We start from the raw sequence: 16,467 nt of genomic DNA, 5'->3' as shown, positions 1-16,467 counted from the left end.
AGGAAGCAGCTGATCAATGATTCTCTCTCATCATTGATATTTCTATCTCTCCCTCTCTGAAATCAATAAAAATATATTTTTAAAAAATGAGAGAGAGAAGAAAGAATAAAAGGTGAGATGTGCAGAACATTATTAGGAGCTTACATTTATATAGAACTGAGTTTCAGAGGGAGAGAGTGCTATTGATGAACTCAAAGCAATGACTGAAGAAAGGAAAATTTTCGTGAACACCGGCACCTACAGATGAGAAGGACTTGCCATAAACTGATGACAAAATAGTGATGACTACCCTGGTCTATTACACACAATGATGTTGGAAGAAGCACTTGTGTCTCTGTCAGTCCTGCTAACTGAGTGAAAACTCATAATAGAAAACTGGAAATGTGTAGGTTATGGGAAATAAGAAATGGCAATGTGTATTTTAATACCCCTAATATTAAAACTAATTAATATTAGGGATACATCCAACTTACACAAATATGCACATACAACATAATAAAAATATCAGAAGTTCTTGACAGGGAAACTATCTATACTAATAAAAGGGTAATATGCTAATTAGGGTGGACGTCTTCTGAACGTCCATCTGGACAAAGCCACAGCGGCTGCGAGGCCTGGGGCTCTGACAGCCTTTGGCTCAGGAAGCCTTGAGTCCCAGCAGCTATGAGGCCCGGGGATCATGGCAGACATGGACTCAGGCAGCCATTGGCTCAGGCAGCGAGGCACAGGGATCAGGCAGCCGTGAGCCCTAGTGGCTTCGAGGTCCAGGGCTCAGGCCTTGCAGCTGCCGTGGCCGGCAGTGGCAGCAGCAGCAGCAGCAGCAGCAGCAGCAGCAGCAGCAGGGTGATGGGGGCAGCACCTTCTCCTGATCAGCCCAGTCGCCTCCTGCAGAGGAAGGCCAGACTGCAGCTTAGGCCCACTCCCCATCAATAGGACATCCCCTGAGGGCTCCCGGACTGTGAGAGGGGGCAGGCCAGGCTGAGGGACCCCACTTCCAGTGCACAAATTTGCGTGCACCAGGCCTCTAGTTATAATATTAAAGCACTAATAATTAAATAATTAATTAACAGCAATCCTATATAATAAAAGCCTAATATACTAAGTGTCTGACCATTCGACCGTTTGACCAGTTGCTATGATACACACTGACCACCAGGGCGCGGACACTCCGACTGGTAGGTTAGCTTGCTGCTGGGGTCTGGCCAATCAGGACAAGGTGAGATGGGCCAGACACACCCTGGAGCCCTCCCTCGGTCTCTCCCTGGCCCCAATTGTGCACCGCTGGGGTCCCTTGGCCTGGCCTGCGCCCTCTCGCAATCCGGGACCCCTCAGGGGATGTCGGAGAGCCAGTTTTGGCCAGATCCCTGCAGGCCAGGCTGAGGGACCCCACCCACCGGTGCACTAATCCATGCATTGGGCCTCTAGTTACATAATAATAATCTAAGTCTAGACTTCCAGATTATATAAAGGAAACAAAAGATAGAAGGAAATAATAAATAGAATGTAATACTAATAAAACAGAAAGCACAAATGGGCTATATGTAAAATTAAAATACAGGGAGACAGAATGAAAGAGAGAGAATGTGTTTTGAAGAAGACTGAAAGAAAAAGAAATAGCTAAAAAAATAGCAAAGGGAAAACTTTGTAGAAGAATAAATGGCTTTAACTACCATATTAAGTCTCAGAACCCAATTTTGTGGAACTTTCAAGCCATAGATCTAAGGTACAAGAACATGGCTAAGTCAAAAATGAAAATAATGGGCAACAAGTCTCAGGTTAACACAATCAAAATAAATATAGGCACATGCACATATAGGCACACATAGTAGGGAAGATACATACCAGGCATTAATAGTGCTTATCTCAAGGTGCAGTTTAATGTGAGCTTTTTTTTTTTCAACATTTTCTTTTTTTTTAAATATATGTTTATTTATTTCAAAGAGTAAGGGAGAGAAAGAGAAATAGGGAGAGGGAGAGAGAGATAAAAACATAAATGAAGAGAGAATCATCAGTCAGCTGCTTCCTGCACGTCCCCAACTGGGGATTTGAGCCCACAACTTGGGCATGTGTGCTGACCAGGAACTGAACCATGACCTCCTGGTTCATACGAAGATGATTAACCACTGAGCCATGCCAGCTGGGCAACGTTTTCTTTTATTTACTTTCTGATATTTGTTAATTTTCCCCAGTGACAAGTTTTGTTTTTGCTATTCAAAAATTTTATAATTAACTTTTACTTAAAAATTAATGAGTTTAAAGAATAAGAATAAACCAGATACAAAATTGCTCCATTTATAATGAGGTGTTACTATTTTTAATGTTTAGAAATCAATCAGGAAAAGATGGATGGCTCCTTAAAAATGTGAGCAAGGGCCGAAACCGGTTTGGCTCAGTGGATAGAGCGTCGGCCTGTGGACTGAAAGGTCCCAGGTTCCATTCCGGTCAAGGGCATGTACCTTGGTTGTGGCCACATCCCCAGTAGGAAGTGTGCAGGAGGCAGTTGATCAATGTTTCTCTCTCATCGATGTTTCTAACTCTCTATCCCTTCTCTCTTCCTCTCTGTGAAAAATCAATAAAATATATTTTTAAAAATGTGGGCAAGGGACACAAATAGTTAAGAAATTCAAATTACTCTATGAGTTATGATTCCATTTTTTATGTGTAGTTGTAAGCCCTGAAAGGAATATTTCAACATGTTTGCAGTGGTTCTTTTTATTTTTCTCTTTGCATCTACCTGTGGTCTCTGGGAATGAGCATGTGTTACCTGTGTAATCATAAAATAGTGTGAAAGAAAATGATCTCTTAAAATAAAAGAAAAAACATAGGAACAATGTGACCTAACATTAATTGAAATTAAGTTTGTGGAATTTGAATGAATTTGCTTAAAGCTAAAGGAAAGATGAGATCTGGGAATGTTCTCATCTCCTTAGAATGTTCGTCCACATCTCTGGTCTCAGCCAAATCCTCCTTGAATGCCAGCTGAGCAGCAGCCTGGCTCTGTCCACCAGTTGCACAATCAGTGGGAAAACTGGCATTAGGGGCCAGATGTACTAACTCTCAATATCAGATCATATTATCTGGAAGAATTTCTAGGAAAACACACTCTTATTTTCTGGTTGCCAATATACCCTTTCCCAAGAGATACTATTCTTGGAGCTTGAGTGTGGTCATTCATTGTTTTATATATCTCTTAGATGACAGCTCCTAAGCCCTGGGCTGACTCAAGTTCCCAATTGTCCACACACCAAAGAGAATGTAGTAGCAATGGAAAGGGACCTGGGTGCCTTCTAGGAGTGGAAGACACCGCATGACTTTTCTGTATGCATATGCATGGGTTGCCTTTCTACATAGAAAGTGACATTTAAAAAATATCCAAACCCACTACCAGGAATTCCAAGTTCAGATTAAGACATTTTTTTTCTATTTTTACAAATAGCTCAATGAGGGCCCCACATCTATCTAGAGCTACATATCTGTCTCTTTCCAAAGGATTTACCAGCACAGATGGCAAGTAAACCAAAGATAGATGCAATCTTAGTCCTAAAGAAAGGCATGTTATGTCTGCAGTAGGCATTACCAGAACCAATCCTCCACTCCTCACAGCTTCTGCAGATCCTTCAGTTGGAGGACAGATGTGAGCAAAACTCATAAGCACAGATTCTTTCAACTGTAGACTTGTTTGCTATTTCTGTGTAAAATCTTAATATGCAACAAGGATGGTTATTTATGATCAAATGCTGACACTGTACCCTAGGCTGACAGTCAACTTGAGTTCAGAAATCCACAAATGCACCCCACCAGGAGGGGAGACCAGCATTCGGTTAGCAGCAGAGTGGGGTTCAGCAGTAGGTACTCGATTTCAGGGTTCTGAGAAAGCCTGTAGACAATTCCCAAAACAAGTAATCTACCAAAAACAGAAATAGGATTAAGTTATACTTATGTAGCTATTTTGTTTTTAAATCATCACCCAAGGATGTGTTTTATATCGATTTGAGAGAGAAGGGAAGGGAGAGGGAGGGAGGGAGGGAGGGAGGGAGAGAGGGAGGGAGGGAGGGAGGGAGAGAGGAAGAAAAAGAGAGAGATAGAGAGAGAGAGAGAGAGAGAGAGAGAGAGAGAGAGAGAGAGAGAAACACTGATGGAAGGATTGCAACCTGGGCATGTGCCCTGACCAAGAATCAAACCTGTGGCCTTTTGAGGTACAGGATGATGTCCCAATCAACTGAGCCACCTGGGCAGGGCTATGGAGCATTTTACAATCTATAAAGTGTTTCACAGTTTTCTTCCTTCAGCTCCATCAGTTCTTGTGGAGTATGTTGGACTGAGAGTGTTCATTCCCAATTCACAGATAAGGAAATTTACTCAAGAGGTTATAGTCAGTAAATGTTGGCACGTCAACTTCTTTCTGAGACATGAAAGTCATCATTCTCTTGCTAATTTATCTCTCCAGCTGGATGGTACTGAAATTACACATTAGGACTTCATCCCGTTAGTAGGAGCCTGTGCAATTTAAATTCTTTTGCAGATTCCTGTCTGATTGCAGAGGGAATTGTATCGAATAACAGAAAAATGAAGGCATTGGGGGCTTTAGCTCAAATAGCCTTCCACAATTGTAAGATTTCTTTTCAGTTTTGTGTTTTATCTTTATAATTTTGCGTACTTTGCAATTCCAATTTATAAAGCCATGCTTGTTTTAATAAAAAAATTAATATTATATTCAAGAAAATGTACCATATATTCCCAGAGACTTTGCATATTCTGGCAGATCAAATGTACCCCTCAGATCAATGATACCCTAATGTGAGATGCTCAGGCATTGTTTCTTGTAAAAATTCAGTTTTCTCTTAGTGGGAAAATATACTGAGATAAAAGGAGGTGATGGTGAGCTAATTTCCATAGTTGTTGCTAAGACAGGTTTTGATGGGTTAAATCAGGTAGGTGGTACTGACACAGTTTTCTCTGGAGAACAGGAGAGAAGGTGCAATTTGGGGGTTGGGGAAGGTTAGAAAGCATAGCAGGTAAACTGGGGGCATGATAATGAATGTTGCCTTTTTACAATTTTATCTAAAGCCAACCCTGAGCTTATATCTCTGATAAGCATGGCTCAAGAGAAAAGCATTTCAAAACCTTGATTAATGTAAAACTGACTTTACTGATAAGTTAAAGAAAACTGGAAAAAAAATTATATTCTGAAGCATTTAAAGGAAATTCCAATTCAGGATACATTTAAAGGAAATTCCAATTCAGGATACATAGAAGCAGTGTGCTGTTATCTGTAGTAATAGGTATAAGGGACAGGCATAAATTATAACTTATATTGTAACTATTCCCTTGACTTAGGCTGCTCATTGGTAACATATTTGGAATAATCATGACAGCAAAAACAAATAAAAAACAAACTAGATTTCTGCAGTATAAAGGCTCTTTGAACAATTACAATTTCTGTATCACTTAGAAGCATATGAGAAACTTTATTGAAGTTAATTTTGGGGTTTTATTTTTTCTTATTGGTACTATAGGATTAGCATAATAACATTATTTTATAATTACATATGGCTTCTCATAATTGGGTTTTTAAGTACTAAAAATATTAGTTTTTGAAAGGTGAACATAACATCTTTTTTTCTGGCAAAGGTGATCTGGGGCAAAAATAATGCCATAATTATTGTAACGATACACTATTCCTTTTGCTCTGCAGAAATCCCCTCTCCTCTTCTAATTCCACCTGAGAGTCCCCAGGACAATGGCAGCCCCTCAAATGCAGGCCGGTCTGAAGATCCATCCTAAGATGTGCCTGGTTCATGAAGAGTTAGACAGGACTCAGACTATCCTGGATACTAGCTGGCATCCTCCAGTTCCATGGTCTCTTGTTATGTGGCTTCCAATGACAAAAATGGCATCTATGGCATAATCTAATGGAAGGTCTTGCTGGGCTGTTGATGCCTGCCCATGGTGTCTACCCTGAGCCCTACAGCTGTCTTTCCCACGGGTGTTAGTGCCTGACACCAGAGGCCACTGAAGGCCACCAGCCAGTCTTTGCTACCTCTTGTTCCCGCTGCTATTGACTGGTTCCAATGCTGCTGATGTTTCCGCTTCAAGTTTAAGGGCGATTTTGCTGCAATAGTTCTCGAGGGTTTCATGGCTCTTTTCATTTTAGTCCCTTTGTTCTAAAGAAGAACATGAGTCAAAATTGTCTGTCTGGAATTTAAGGATGAGATGTCTTTCCTGGGTCTTTCATCTGTAGGAGGTATAGGGGTTTACTCAAGAACAAGGAGCATCCTCTATTTCCCATCCTAATGATCTTCACACTTTATGGTAATTACTTGCCTAAGGTCTGTTTTACTGTTGGAATATAAGTACATTCTATGAATGAAATAGCAATAGTAACAACAGAGAGACAAGTAGAATTTATGTGCTCTACTGGGCACTATTATGCATGTGTCATATTAGTAACTCATTCAATCTTTAGATCATAACTCAATGAGGTGGACCTGATAATTATTCCCATTTTGCAGATGACAAAACTGAGGCATAGAGAGATTCAATAACTTGGCCCAGGTCATAGAGTTAGTCAGTGGGAGAGCTAGGCTTAGGATTCTCATCAAATGGAAAGTCAGTTTTTCAACTGAAACCTTAACCTTTGCAGGATAAAACCATATTATTTTTTCGTTTCTTATCATTTCAAATAATAACTGAGGGAAAATATTCACACCTGGAGATCAATTAATTAAAAAGTTGCTTTAATTCAAACCCTAGTTTTCTGTTTGTAACTTTTCATTCACTATTGCTTGACTGAATTAAATATATAAGTATTTAGTGTAAGTGTGTGTGTGTGTATGTGTAAAAATTTCCATATCCTCCAAGTCCATCACAAGTGACCTCTTGTGGCCAACATCTCCCTATTATGGTCATGGTAGTAATCATTGCAGGCTGTCTTATGCAGCATGCTTACAGCGATTGTTTTATTGTTACACTATGAAATCACTGCTACATTTTCCAAAATTAAGTCAGCAGTTATTTGACAAGAGCCCACTAGGCTCAAGACACTGTTGTCAGGCACTGCCTTGCACAAGGCACCATCTGCAAGGCCAGGATCTGTGCAGTTTAAGCAAAATACTCCCAAACTCTCCTGGTCATGTTGCCATTGTCAGGATGCAGGAAGCAGACTCATCCTCAAATGATTTCTTGGAGCATTTGCCTGTAGTCATTGAAAGGTTAAAATTTCTTCCCATCTCAGTCAAGCAGTTTCTTTGATTTCTTCAGGTGTAAAATAATTTAATACTAGTCCCTATCTCCCAGTCTCTCTGCTGGGGTTCTGAATTCAGATAATATTTATAAGGCACTTTGTTCTCAGATGAAAAGTCACACTTAGAAAGCTAAGTATTGTATACCTGACTGCATTAGGGGCAAATGTTGTTATTGCCCAAGCTTCCCTCTGCCTTCACATGCCATGTACTAAAAGCATCTATATTAATAAAAGGGTATTATGCTCACCCAGGCCGGTAGGGGAAGACAGTTAGGGGTGACCAGGCTGGCAAGGGAGTGCAGTTAGGGGTGACCAGGCCAACAGGGGAGGGCAGTTAGGGGCAACCAGGCTGGCAGGGGGCGGCAGTTAGGGGTAACCAGGCCAGCAGGCAGAGGCAGTTAGGGGTGAGCAAGCCAGCAGGGGCGGGCAGTTAGGGGCAACCAGTCCAGAAGCCAGAGGCAGTTAGAGGTGATCAGGCAGGCAGGCAGAGGCAGTTAGGGGCGATCAGGCAGGCAAGGGAGCAGTTAGGGGCATCAGGCTGGCAGGCAGGCAGGTGAGTGGTTTGGAGCCAGCGGATCCAGATTGTGAGAAGGATGTCCCGGATTGGAGACGGTGCAGGCCGGGCTAGGAACCCCCCAACAACCTCCCCACCATGCACAGATTTCGTGCACCGGGCCTCTAGTATGCAATAAAGAGAAAACTTCTTTTCAAGCTTAAGTACAAAATAATAAAGCAACCATTGTGCCTAAGGGGCTCTTGGAAGGCATCTGGAATAAATCAGTGTTTAGTCTTCCAAATCATTTGAAAAGTTATCAGACCACAATTCATGATAGTCCATTAACTTGCATTGGTCAAATTGTAGTCCTAACTTTCATTATTTGCAAATATTTCTACTTTGTCTGGTCTCTTGAACTAGAGGTTACAAGAATCAATATGACAACTGCCTGACAGCTCTTTGGGTTTTAATGGTCTACAGTCACAAGGCCAACATATCCCTAAATTGTTATTTGCCTTTAAGAGGACAACAAATTTTTATTGTGAACTGTATATTAATTATCAATGGTGCAATATGTTCCTGAGATACATAAATAAATAAGACAATGAATGACTTTATTTATGAAATAAATAGATGTCAACTGAATAATTTAACAACTTCAATTATCTTAATAGTCAGCTAATATTAACTGCAGTGTAATAAGTGGTTTTTCAATGGTGATTATTACAAGTTTAAACCTATGTACAATGCCTTGCATGGTGTTTGGTATATAGAATGTGTTCAACAAATGCTAACTTCTTTGATTTCTTTTTAAAAATTGGGATCTTCACCATGCATTTCCTGAGTAAACTTTGTGGTCCTGTTTATCACTCTATCCCCAGTGTTCAGCAGAGTTTCTGTCAGCAGATGGGTGGCCCATAATATTTGTAGAATGCGTGAGCCTATCACAGAGAGGTAAACTAGCATTTGAATTTTTTTTCTAGCACAGCTTAGAGTGAGAATCTAATAAGTAAGATAAAACACAGGAAAGCAAAATACATTAACTTTTTTTTTTGTTCTGAGACATCTTTTATGTATTTTTTGGCCATTGTTTATGTTTATGATTGCTGATGGTTATTTTATCTCATCTTAATGTTAAATAACATAAATCTAAATTTTCTTTAAAATGAGCATCAAGAAAGACATATTTTAACAGCTTTATTAAGGTAATAGAGGCCTGGTGCACCAATTTATAAATGGTTGGGTTCCCTCGGGGTGGCCTGCGGGGATCGGGCCCCAAATCATGCTCCCAGGTTCACAACCCCATCTCATGCTCCCAGCCTTGTAGCCCTGCCTGGGACCCCGCCGTGGCCTGGTGCCACCCCCTCACCTGCTCCACCATCCTGACTGCAGGGCGACTGATCGGGACGGGCCCTCCAGCCCAGCTCCCTCAGTGCCTGGGAGCTGGAAGATGGCTATGCCCCCTGCCACCACCACTGGTCATTGTCTGTGGGGTGATCGGCAGGGTGATCAGCTCCCGCTCACACCCACCTTGGCCTGGCTCACCGGCTCCATCATCCCGCCACGGTCCTGCTCTCATCAGGGCCCATCAGGGCTGGCAGCACCTCCACTGCTGCCCGCTGCCAGCACCATGTTGCTGACACCCGCCCTGTTCCGCATCGTCCCCTGGTGGTCAGCGCACATCATAGCAAGCAGTTGAACTCCTGGTCAAACTCCCTGTGGAATAATTTGCATATTAGGCTTTTATTATATAAGATATTTCATACTACTTACAATTCACCCATTCATAATGTACAATTCAATGGCTTTTAGTTTGTTTATAGCATTGTATAACCATCACCACAATCATTTATAAAACACTAGCGGCCTGTTGCACGAAGATTCGTGCAATAGGCCTTCCTTCCCCTAGCTGCCGGCACTGGTTTTCCTCCAGCACCCGGGACCCAAGCCTTTGCTCTGGCCGCTGCCTTCCATCTTCGCTCCAGCCAGAGCCTTCAGCTTCGCTCCAGCCAGAGCCTTTAGTCTTCTCCACTCTGGCTGGAGAGCCGGTCCTATAGCTCCCTCCGCCCCCCAACCTCCCCCTCATAGCAGGGGTCCCGCCCCGCCTGGCCACTCCACGCCTGCATATGCAAATTAACCTGCAATCTTTGTTGGGTTAATTTGCATACTCATTCATGATTGGCTGGTGGGTGTCACAGAGATATGGTCAATTTGCATATTTCTCTTTTATTAGTGTAATTGTCATTATGCACACCTTAGCCATCACCCTCAAGCCTTCCTCCCCATCTCTCCTAGCTCTACCATTCATGAATCTACATTCTGTATCTATAGATTTGCATATTCTGGAAGTTTCATGTTAATGGAGTCATATAATATGTGGACTTCTGTGCATAATATTTTCAAAGTTCATCCATGTGTCAGTTCTATTTTTATTTTGTTCCAGTCTTGTTTTATGGGTACTTGTTCATGTTTAGCCATGTATGAGCACTAAAAGTCTCTCTGTAAAGACAAGGCTTATTGATTAGAGAGTGTCTGTTGTCATCAGTCTTAGGTCTAGCTGTTTGGTTGAGTGATGAAAACTCCTGGCTGCTCACCAAAATCCACACCCCAGCCTCCTTGCAGTTGAGTATGTCTTTATGACTGAGTTTTATACAATGTTAATAGAAGTGATTTTTCCCACTTCCAGGGCTGGCCCATGAAAATACCCTAATGTATTCCCCTATGACTAGAATGAAATGATCTACAGAAAATGACCTTGGAAATAATGTGTTAAAGATGGCAGCTATTCCATCATCTTAGGTGCCTGTGTGATGACAAGACTCACACATGAGCAAGAACTAAACATAAATGTTTTTCAGCATTATTTTGGGGGTAGTTGTTTGTTTTCTCTAAGTGATACAAGGGGGAACCCCAAAATACCAGTACCCATTCTGTTTTGTTTTTTCCCTGGGTGATTTACTTTCTCTAGAGATGAATTCTCCAGTCTCCTGTCTGCAATGACTATTGGAATTCTGTCATTTGGGGAATGATAGAAAGTAGATAGTATACAGACTTTTCTCCTGATTGCAGTTCAGTATTTCAATACCACCTTCCTCTGTGCCTGGTATTTCTGAATCTGGGGCCTCTGAGGTTCTTTCTTGGAAGAAATTGCCTCATATTCATTTGTAGAAGTAGAATAGAATGGCCTGGTTATCTGGAAAGGGTAAATCATGGAGTATCTAACTGCTCTTAAAGTAGATTTCCAATGAAATGACTGTGTTTATACCCTCCTTGGACCTTCATCTTACAAAGTTTCTAATGTTTCCCATGCTTTAGCCTTTCTTGGGGTCTACAGAACAAATTGGATTGTTGGTTACTGGTATCACTTTCTACAAAATTTAGATCTGAGCATCCACTGTTCTGCTAGTAGTTCTATTTCTCCAAGTGCTTTCTCTCTTTCCATTTTGGGGTTGAAAGTTGCAGATTGAAGAAATGAAAGAGGTTGAAGAAATATCTTTGCTTGACCATCCTAAGGCCAGAAATTTTCTATCATTTTAATTAATCTGTGAAGATTAACTACTAGATGATTTTTTACAAAACACAGAGAGATACAAGATTAGTTATTTCCAAATAAACTCACAGAATCTATACATTTTTTGTGTTCATTTAACATTTAACTGCTTAGTAGAACATTGAAGTCAGATGTCTCAGGGCAGGAACAGAGACTGTGCCTTCCATCACACACTCATGACCTCACAACCTCACATGGACGTTTTACAATCTGGAGACTGGTAGTCTTGAAGTCCTTTGGTCTCAACATCTCATCAGTCCATAGTTCCACTTTCTTATGGTGTTCAGTTTTACAGGCTCATAGGCTTGAGGTCTCATGGTCAATGAATGTATCCACTATTCTCATGGCCTCACAGTTTCACAGTCTTGTATACCTGAGGTATCATGTTTAAGGGTGCAGAAGTCTCATGAGTTTGGCCACAAGGCCCACCAGGAGGAAGAGGTAGTCAAACTTTAGAAACCCAAAGGAGAACTAAGATTTACCAAAGCTGCAATCTAATATCCATGAAGGTAAATACAAAGAAAATAAGCTCTACATACATTGTAGTCAAGCTCCTGAAAACCAAAATTTAATAGAAAAATTTAAAAGAAGCCAAAGAATAACAAACTTAGGAAATACAGGTGAACAATGATTCGAATAAAAACTAGTGTCTCATCAGAATGGAGTCAGACCACAATGGAATAGTATCTTTAAAGTTCTGAAACAAAACCAAGTATCATCCCATAATTCTATATTAAATGTTTTTTTTTTTAAATAAAAACACAATAGACATTTTTTTGATATACTGAAACTAAGATAATTTGTTGCTGGCAGACTCATATGATAAGAAATGCCAGTGAAAGTTTCTTCCATGTTATCAGAGAGAATGTCAAATCTACAAGGAAAGAACAAGCAACACTGGATAAATATGTGGGTAAATGTTTTTATTTCTTTTCTTACATTAATTTGATTGACTATTAAAAGTAAAACTAGTAACAATTTACTATAGAGCTTAAAACATATTTAGAAATAAAATATGTAATAATAATAGAACAAAAGGCAGGAGGGGAGTGTACTTAGAATTACATTGTTTAAGGTTCTTGCATTATATTGTGAAGTGGTATAGTATTAATTCAAGGTAGACTGTGATAAATTAAAGATGTATATTAAAATCCTTAGAGGAATCACTAGAAAAAAATTACAATACCAAATACAAAGCTAAAATACCAATAGAAGAGATAGAAAGAACTACTAAGAGATAGTCGATTAACCCAAAGAAGGGAAAAAAAGCAATAAAGAAAAGAGGGACTAGATAGAAAACAAATAATATGATACCAGACCTAAACCTATTATATCAGTAATTACATTAAGTGTAACTAGACTAAAGCACTCCAATTAGAGGGCAAAAACTGTCAGACTTGGCATGGATGAGGACTGGCTGGTTCAGCTTGGAAGAATAAGTGAATTTAAATTTTGCAGTAGAGAAAATTAATGCATACAGTAATCCATGGAAAAATTTGCATCTTCAAAATTTAAAGTGAAATTGTGGAAAATAGAAAATTTTTTCCTATCATTTCTTAAGACAGAAAGCCCTCTGCAGTCTGGCCTGTATCTCTAAGATAATAGTTTCCCACCTGGTCAGGAGACAAAAAGTATTCAGTATTATGGGCTGGACAATAATTTGGCTTCTACCTCCTTACATCTTCTTTGGGTACTGATACAGATAAAACTAATTTGGCTTCTGACTGTTGTTGTTTTATTCAGACAGCTTCCAGACAATGACAATCTGAGTTTATAAAGCTTAGATTATAGACCTAGGGAAAATGCTCAAATTTCAATTAGTAGAGATTTTCAGAATTGGTGGCACATTTTCAGATGTTGGCCTCAAGAGAAATTCTTTATTCATGAATATAGTCAAATGAAGATAAATAGAAAAGAGAATGCAGATGTATATGGGTCTCAATCATAAATCTCCTAGAAAAGATGAAGCCATTCAAACCAAGAACACAAAATATAAGGAAAATTTCATCATGATAAAAACATGTTGGATGAAGAAGTTTTGTACTTGAAATGTCGCAGCTGTTATTTGAAAATAAGAAGTCCGGTATGCTTTTCCTACAGCTACGAATTTCTATGACCTGACACGACTGTATCAATCAGTAATTACATTAAGCTGAGGCTAAACTTAATATAACACATGACCCTTCTACTTAAAGGCTTACAAGTCACAAAAGTTTATTGCTCAAATTCATGTCTGTTATACCTTGGATACAGGTTTTCTCCATAATCTCTTCCTTCTGGAGGAGTGGCCCTGCTGGAGGCAAAGGCCAACAAATAGTTAGCATAATAAATTGGAGAGGTCCCTCAGAGGCTGATGGACCCTGGGGCTTTAGCAAGGGCTGAAAGCTATGCACTGATTGTTCTGTTGAGACAATGATGGCTAAAGGCAATCTCCTAACCTGATAATCGTTTACTGTTTGCCAAACCTTTGATATGTCTGTTTTCTTTGCTAAAGGGAAAATGTATATCCCAGTAAATAAAAAGTCATGGGTCTGGAGATTCAGGGAGCCACTCCACTAGAGGTGAGGCCTCCACCTGGCTTTCCTCCATGCCTTCTAAATTTATATTTCTTATCTAGTATATACATTTGCACGTAGCCCCTTCTCCAGATTCTGAACCCTTGCTGCAAAAGGTTGCAGCATGGCCCCAACTTGGGACCACTGACCTCAGCAGAGGGACAGAAGAGGTGGCAGAACCAGACTGGCTCCTAGTAAACATTCTTTTCAGAGTATCACTTCTGCTCACATTCCACGAGCTAAAGCAAGTCACACAGCCAGGTAATGATATCAGGAAGCTAAATTCTCCCAAAGGATAGGCAGGGACTATCAAAAACAAAAACACACTCCACCACACCAACCCAACTTGTAAGGGGCCAGATATGTTGATCTAGGCTCTTTTGAGGAACCTGGGCTTCTGAGTAAGACTAGACTACTGAGTGTGGTTTCATTTCAAGGATGGTAAATGTGTCAAGCTGGAAAGAGTTCAAAATTTATTTTACATGGTTTAGTCCAAAACAGCTAATAAGAAATGCAAAGACCATATAGGAGATAAAGATGTAATTTTTTTTTCTTTCTTCTATCTCCACTCTAAGTTTGAAGACCTCAACTTATATAGCATGCAGCACCTTTAGGCCAGAGGAATGGGGATCAGTGATTTTGCTGACTTTTATACCCTCAGTTCTATCAGTGCCCAAAAACCACTCATACCACCAAATAAGTTAATAAATTAGCTACTTGGCAAATTACATAACCCAGGCCTGAGGACCAGAATCTGGGTCTTGAAATTCTTGCTCTGACAGCCTTGAGGCAATGTTCCCTCTACTGTTCCTGCACTGGAATATGGCCCAGGCATTTTCCATTCATGTCTAATTTAGGGTACTTTTGGCCTTAGTCTTCTACAGCTTCAAAGTCAAAATTGTCTCACTATAAATGAACATACAATCACCTGATAATAAAAATTTTCCAAGTGATCATCTCTTTCCTTTTCTATACCTCTTTGGTTTTCAGCCTATGATCTGGGGAAAGAGGTGGGGATACTTTAGCTATAAGGAGAGATAACATCCATATTTTGATGAGAAGAGTCTGGTGAGACTTCATGCCCACCCTACTTCACTCTTCCCACCTCAGTATTGGAAACAATATTTTCCCTCAGATAATTCCAGGTGGAAGAATATCTTCCTCAGAAGTTGATTGGGAAGAATCCCACTGTAGCATTCAGACAACAGTATGATGTATTTCCTTCTCTAGGCATAACATGAGAAACAGAACTCTCTACCAAGGAACATCTCTTCTTACTCATGGTCAAGTTCAGCATAGTCAAGATGTATATCTCACCATATTGTTATCCCCAGAAAAAGGCATTTTAAGATTTGAGAGTGTCCTAAGGTAATAATCCTTAATATAGACTTTTGGGTTATTTAGGGTTTCTGCCTTCTGATTTACTAGATGTACCAGTTAATAATGTGGGTTTTTTTTTCAATAGGTGGAGTTACACATATGTTGATATATATGTGATTTGATATGTATGCTATTTTGTTGTATTGACAGCAAGCTTCAAAACTTCATATGTCAAATTTGCAGAAGGTGTTAATAGATATTTTTAAGCTTAAAAATGTCAAATTTCATGCCAAAAAATTTGCGGGAAGTTTTAATTCATTATTTTGAAGAAAAAGTTATCGTATACTTCAGAAAGCTTATGGTGAACATGCTCCATCTCAAGATACTTGTGAACGCTGATTTAAATGCTTTAAAAGTGATGATTTTGATGTGAAAGACAAAGAATGTCCAGGTCAACCGAAAAAGTTTGAAGACCAACAATTAAAAGCATTATTGGATGAAGATGCGTGTCAAACTCAAAAACAACTTGCAGAAAGATTAAACATTGCTCAGCAAACAATTTCTGATTATTTACAAGCAATGGGAAAGATTTCAAAGGAAGGAAGATTGGTGCCATATCAACTGAACGAAAGACAAATGGAAAACCAAAAAGTCATCAGTATAATGTTGCTTCAATGGCATGCAAGAAAGTCTTTTTTTGCATCAAATTGTGACTGGTGATGAAAAGTAGTTTTATTTTGAGAATCCCAAATGCACAAAATGATGGGTTTGATCCAGGTCAACCATCAACATCGACTGCAAGGCCAAATCGCTTCGGAAAGAAGACAATGCTCTACGTTTGGAGGGATCAGAAAGGTGTGATGTATTATGAACTTCTAAAACCAGGTGAAACCGTTAATACTGATCATTACCGATAACAAATAATCAATTTGAACCACACTTTGATCATTAAATGACCAGAATGGGCCAGAAGACACGGCAAAGTAATTTTGCTTCATGATAACGCACCATCACACACTTCAAAACCAGTTAAAGACACATTAAAAGATCTTGCCTGGGAAGTATTAACCCACCCGCTGTATTCACCAGACCTTGCTCCTTCAGATTACCACCTGTTCCAATTGATGGCACATGCACTTTCTGAGCAGCACTTCAAAATGTATGAAGAAGTGGAAAATTGGGTCTCTGAATGGTTTGCCTCAAAACAAGAAAAGTTCTATTGGGACGGTATCCACAAATTACCTGAAAGATGGAGTAAATGTGTAGCTAGCGATAGACATTACTTTGAATAAAGCACCTTTGA

The sequence above is a fragment of the Cnephaeus nilssonii genome (genome assembly GCF_951640355.1).
Source record: "Cnephaeus nilssonii genome assembly, chromosome: 7".
Taxonomy (NCBI): Eukaryota; Metazoa; Chordata; class Mammalia; order Chiroptera; family Vespertilionidae; genus Cnephaeus; species Cnephaeus nilssonii.
The sequence above is the reverse complement of the archived record's forward strand: the minus strand, read 5'-3'. Positions refer to the sequence as shown.